General features: G+C 40.1%; 1 pseudogene; it reads left to right on the top strand.

Moving 5' to 3' along the window:
* Positions 1 to 334: 334 nt before the first annotated feature.
* Positions 335 to 789, top strand: LOC101574909 (annotated as a pseudogene).
* Positions 790 to 6,145: the final 5,356 nt, after the last annotated feature.

Raw genomic sequence — 6,145 nt, 5'->3', positions numbered from 1 at the left:
AAGATCTAAATAAGAGACCTAATACTGTGACACTACTAGAAAAAAATACAGGAAAAAGCTTCATAGTATTAGATTTGACAGTGATTTCTAGGAAGTGACATCAAAGGCGCAGGCAACATATATCAAGTTGGACCTCAAGCTTTAAAACTTGTGTGACAAAAAACACTATCAACATAGTAAAACATCAGCTTCTAGAATGAATATGAATGCTTGTGACTCATTCCTGATAGGGAATAAATATCCAGAATACAGAGAGAGGGAAGGAAAAGGAAAAGGGAGTGGAGGTGGTGTCTATGGTGGCTGAAGAGGGACTTGCTGAGCCAGAGGCTGCAGGATGATGTGATTCATGCTGCTGTTCAGCCGGCAGGGAAAGCTGCAGCTGCAAAAATGGTACCTGGCCACATCAGACAAGGAGCAGAAGAAGATGGTTCGGGAGCTGATGCAGGTCATTCTGGCTCACAAGCCCAAGATGTGCAGCTTCCTGGAGTGGAGGGACCTCAAAGTTGTTTATAAGAGATATGCCAGCCTCTACTGATGCACCATTGAGGGCCAAGACAATGAGCTCATCACATTGGAGCTGATCCTTCGATACATGGAGCTTCTGGACAAATACTTTGGCAGCGTGTGTGATCTGGACTCATCTTCAACTTTGAGAAGGCCTACTTCATCCTGGATGAGTTTTTAATGGGAGGGGATGTCCAGGACACCTCTAAGAAGAGTGTTCTTAAGGCCATTGAGCAGGCTGACCTGCTGCAGAGGAGGATGAGTTGCCAGATGGGCCTGGCATAGATCTCACTGGCTGACCCCTGTGGAGCTGGGAGTGAGGCAGGCATGGTGAGTGCTGCTCCCACACTCCTCGTGGGACCCGACCTGGATCCCACCCTTGACCACCATACCTTTAGAAGGAGCCGTGGGCTCTGTCCCTGCAAACTTTCCCTCCTTTCACTACCACTTTTTCCACTGAAAGCTTTAGGAGCCAAGAGTTGGGACATGTGCCCAAGACCGGGGTGCTATTTGACTTTCATTCCCTGCCTTTGAAGAACCAATGTGAACCCAGCCATCCTCCCTCCCTTACTACTGTAAATGTATAAATATATCAGTTTAAAGGGAAAAGGTTTTCAGGGCTCTTCTCTCTCCCATGCCCCCAAACCTACCTCCACCCCTCCCTCTAGCCAACCAGGGCAGATTCTTTGCCTGGGAAGGGCCTTTTCCCTCAGCTGTCCCAGTTCCTCCTTGACTACAGTGTGTCTTCTCTCCAGTGCCAGGGCAGAAACAACATAGTTAATTTTTTTTAACCTTGCCACTTTGAGGGAAGGAAGGGTTGGGGGAAGGGCAGGCTTTCTGGAACACTAGCCCTGTCCTTCACCCCACGTTCTGGGTGAGGCAGGAGCTAAGGGCTGGGTGGCTCAAGTGTCTGCTTTTATTTCCTTCTGAATAAAAGGAAAAAGTGTTTCTTGAAAAAAAAAATCCAGAATGCATAGAAAAATTCTAGTGCTGAAGAACTACCGAAAGAGAGGAAGATGGGACAAGGGAAGAACTAGAGTGTGGAAAAATTAGAATCCTTATATGTGTGTTGACATGTGCCTGAAGTCTCTACCCACAAATCTGAGATCAACCTGTAAAATGCAGGAAGATCCTTTTAATCCTAAAAGAGAAGGATTAAAAACCTTGTGCACAGTAGTGGTCCCAAATTTTCTGATCAAGGAGATTATGGGGCCAAAGAGGAAAGTGATCGATGATGTAGAGTGTGCCTAAGGAGAGTCACATGGAGAGAACACATTCTCTCAGGCTTTCACAGAGAGCACATTAGCCAAGCAATGGCTGTGACTCATCCACATGGCTGAAACTGACAAAGGTGCTACAATCTGAGGTACAGGATCTCAGGATAAATCCTGAGGGTATTTCACTGACCTTATCAGACCCAAAAGCTCCAACTCTTGTTGCATAGGTCCTGCTTTACCTTGGTCTTAACCATCCGGCAGAAAAGTATAAAAACGAAATATAAGAAATAAAGCCATGCTGTTATGTTGAGCTATAGGGGACTCAGGTCAACAATTTATGACATTGACAGTGAAGTGGAAGACCCAATACTATTATGGACGACTGGACTATTTAGAATATTTTACTGAGTTTACACACCTATAATATTCAAATAACGGAACTTAACAAAAAAGGAAATACAGATGAATGTCCGTTTTGTATCTGTGTATTCAAAGTGGTTAGGATAGAGATATAGTTACACTCTCTTAATGAATAGAGGGATTTGTTCTAATATTTTTGTAAGTAGGATATCATGTCCGCATCTTGTACAGCAATTAACCACTAGAAAGAATGTATGCAATGTGTTAATTATTGAAACTGTCCTACCAATTTGATTTGAAACTGTCTCATTGCTATTTGTTTATCAATAAAATTATGGGAAAAACAAAAAAAAATAAAAACCTTGTACACTGTTGATAAGAATGAAAAATTGTACAGGCACTGTGGAAATCAATATGGTGGTTCCATAAAAAAAATGGAACTACAGTAAATCCCCAGCTTACAAACATTTGAGTTGTGGACTTTCATAGGTGTATTGTATAAGACTTACTTTGTTGGTTTATGAATGAATTCTCATGAAACAGAATTTATTTTTAAGTTGGGAACTTACTGTGACAAATGCTCTAAACATTCTACTTTATGTATACCCAAAAGAATTAAAAACAAGGTCTCAAATAAATATGTTCATCTTCGTAGAAACATTAGTCACAATAGCAAAGTGTAGAAGCAACTCATCAATGCATGAATGGAGAAGTAAAGTGTGGTATATATATATAAAGTGTAGTATTATTCCACCTTATAAAAAAAGGAAACTTTTTGACAATTTTTTAAACTTGGATGAACCTCAAGATCTTTCTCCTAAGTAAAATAAACCAGTCACAAAAGGACAAATGATGTATGAATCCACTTATATGTTGTACTTGGTCAAAATCATAGACACAGAAAATGGAGTGTTGCTTGCCAGCGGATGGGGGAAGAGGACAATGAATGTTACTGTTTAATGTGGACAGAGTCAGTTTTCCAGGATATAAAGAGTTTTGGATATGAATGGTGGTAATAATTGCACAACACAGTGAATGTTTTTATGCTACCACACTGTGCTTAAAAATGGGCAAGATGGTAAATTTTATGCTATGTGTATATACTAACCAGGGATCTCCAAAGGAAAAAGAGCCAATAAAATATATTTCCCAGTTCCACCAATAAAAAAAAACATATATTAACCCATATGTGACCTATGCGACCCTCAGCATGAAGCTGAGGGCCTGAGGACCAGGCAGAGAGGGAGAGTGCAAGTCCTGGTGCTCCAAAGGCTAGAAATGCCCCTGGTCTGGGGAAGAGGGTCCTCAGCTTCAGGAGAGAGGGCTTGCTTGCCTGTCCTCTGCCATTTTGTTCCATGTGAGCCCTTCTGATGCTGACCTTGGATAGTGAACATCAGCTTGAATGAGGGTGGATCCTGCCCTGCTCAGTCCATTGATACAATGCCAGAGTCCTCCAGAAACACTTGACACCAGCTATCCAGGTGTCCTCCAACCCAGCCAGGTAGAGTACTGATTTGAACCATCACAGTGTATTTTAACACAGTAAAAGTATTTGAACTAATTTTTAAATGTTTTTTTCATCATATTCTGTAGGGACTTAAAGTTCAACATATCAATACTTGATGAAAAATACCTGTTCCATGTTATGCCTAAGATGTTTGATATTCAGACAGATAGTGAGCTTAAGCTTAACAGCCGAGGTTGCATGGTAATAACAATAAGCTTCTCTTCTGGAGGGTTAACAACCTAAGTTTGCAGACCAAAATTAGAGCAAAAGAAAAGCCAACATTTTGGCCCCAGCCTTCCACGGTCAATTAAGACTCAGGACATATGAGAACTTGTACTGTAACGTCATGTAACTCGGTAGTGTCCCAAATTTTCTGATCAAGGAGATTATGGGCCAAAGAGGAAAGTGAAAGATGATGTAGAGTGTGCCTAAGGAGAGTCACTTGGAGAGAAAACATTCTCTCAGGCTTTCACAGAGAGCACATTGGCCAAGCAATGGCTGTGACTCATTCACATGGCTGACACTGACAAAGGTGCTACAATCAGGTACAGGATCTCAGGATAAATCCTGAGGGGATTTCACTGACCTTATCAGACCTAAAAGCTACAACTCCCCGTTGCATAGGTTCTGCTTTACCTTGGTCTTAACCATCCGGCAGAAAAGTATAAAAATGAAGGATAAGAAGTAAAGCCATGCTGTTATATTGAGCTGTAGGGGACTCAGGTCAACAATTTCTGACATTGACAGTGAAGTGGAGGACCCAATACTCTTATGGGCCTACTGGACTCTTTTAGAATATTTTTCTGAGTTCACACACCTATAATACTCAAGTAACGGAACTTAACAAAAAAAGGGGATACAGATGAATGTCCATTTTGTATCTGTGTATTCAAAATGGTTAGGATAGGTATATAGTTGCATTCTCTTAATGAATAGAGGGATTTGTTCTAATAGTGTTTGTAAATAGGATATCATGTCCGCATCTTGTACAGCAATGAACCACTAGGAAGAATGTATGCAATGTGTTAATTAATGAAACTGTCCTGCCAATTTGGTTTGAAACTGTCTCATTGCTATTTGTTTCTCATAAAATTATGGAAAAAAAAAGTAAACCAAAAAAAAGTATTTGAAAATGGTTACGATGTTTTAACAAAATAAAATGTGAAAAATGCAACATCATATATATGACCCAGAAAGCTTAAAAAGTTTACTCTTGGCTAGACAGTGAGGAGCTGTTGAGTCTGTGAAGAGATTATTGTGGAAGTAAAAGACCCAGTTTCTGTTAATAGGGAGTTTATAATTTGTACCAGAAAGAGGACAAGTACACAGAAGTGCAGCAGTTTGAGTAGATAAAAAGATATATTTTTAGAGTTGTACATTGTTGTAGTGGTGTAGAACCTCAAAGTTGATTTTTAAAGCATTTTTGGTGGAGGTTCTTTGCAGGCACTGTTAGAACACAGATATGAGTGCTCATGTTCCTCTCTTTGCTTCATTATTACCCTAAGTGTTCTGTGAAAATAATTGAATCTACACAAATTTAATGTTTCTCGCTAGTAGATGTTGAGATGTAGGGAAATAAAAGTCTAATGCAAAGAGGTGGAACAGATTTTTCTACCACAAATTTTTGCAATTTCATTAATTATTCTAGGCTGCACTAGATTTTCTGTAACATTCGCTGACACATATTAATGCTGCTAGTAGACTCCATTGTTAATTGGGAAACATTCAGTTTTAATGAGTTGTCTGGAATTTTAATTTCCTTTCAATTGGTCATTTCTTGAAGTGTAAACAGTCGGTTTCTGTACTTATCGAGCATGATAGTAACAGACTTGCAAACTATCCTATTTGGGATTATGGGAGCTTAGGTTTATTAGAGAATTTCTTTGAATTGTAGAGCATAGGGTATAATTCAGAGCTCTTAGCACTCTGTGGATGTTTATTGAATAACAGTAAATGTAAGCTTGCCCTGAGCCTGAGACTATACAGAAAAGTAAAGTTCAACCTGGGACAGTCATGTGGTATCCTCTTTCTGTATTCTGCTTCCATTCTCAACTCCTATCTGTCTTGCCTCCAACAAAAACTACTCCTGGAACTTGTCTTTCAAGGATGTGTAGAAAAATAGCCTGTGTTTTGATGGAAAACATTCACACTCTTCCTGGTCATCAAACCTGACCTCTATTTTATTGACTTTGAGCTATTCATTTACTCTATAAATTGTGACAACTGTTAGCTATGCAAACTGTGACTTGTTTGGTGAGGGTTTAGTTGACTCCCCTTTTCTGCCCACTCTTATATGTAGAAAATCTACTCTAGGGACTTGCTTGCATATTGGACTTGATCCTACCACTACCATTGCCCAAATTGTTAATTCTTACCAAATTCTCAGTTTTTCCCATTTTCTTCAAGTCTGGCTACAACCCTATAAATGACTGTGTGCAAATTTCCCATCCTGCTTATCTGTGATTATAGCCTGACTGCCCACATTCCGCTGTGTGGCCTTGCAGCCAGTCCTTCCCCAGGGTGAGGGAGAGCTTTTCAAGTGGAGCCCAGATCATAA

This window comes from Octodon degus, unplaced genomic scaffold (genome assembly GCF_000260255.1).
Source record: "Octodon degus isolate 3935 unplaced genomic scaffold, OctDeg1.0 scaffold00295, whole genome shotgun sequence".
NCBI lineage: Eukaryota > Metazoa > Chordata > Mammalia > Rodentia > Octodontidae > Octodon > Octodon degus.
Note: the sequence above shows the minus strand (reverse complement) of the source record. Positions and strands in the feature narration are given on the sequence as shown.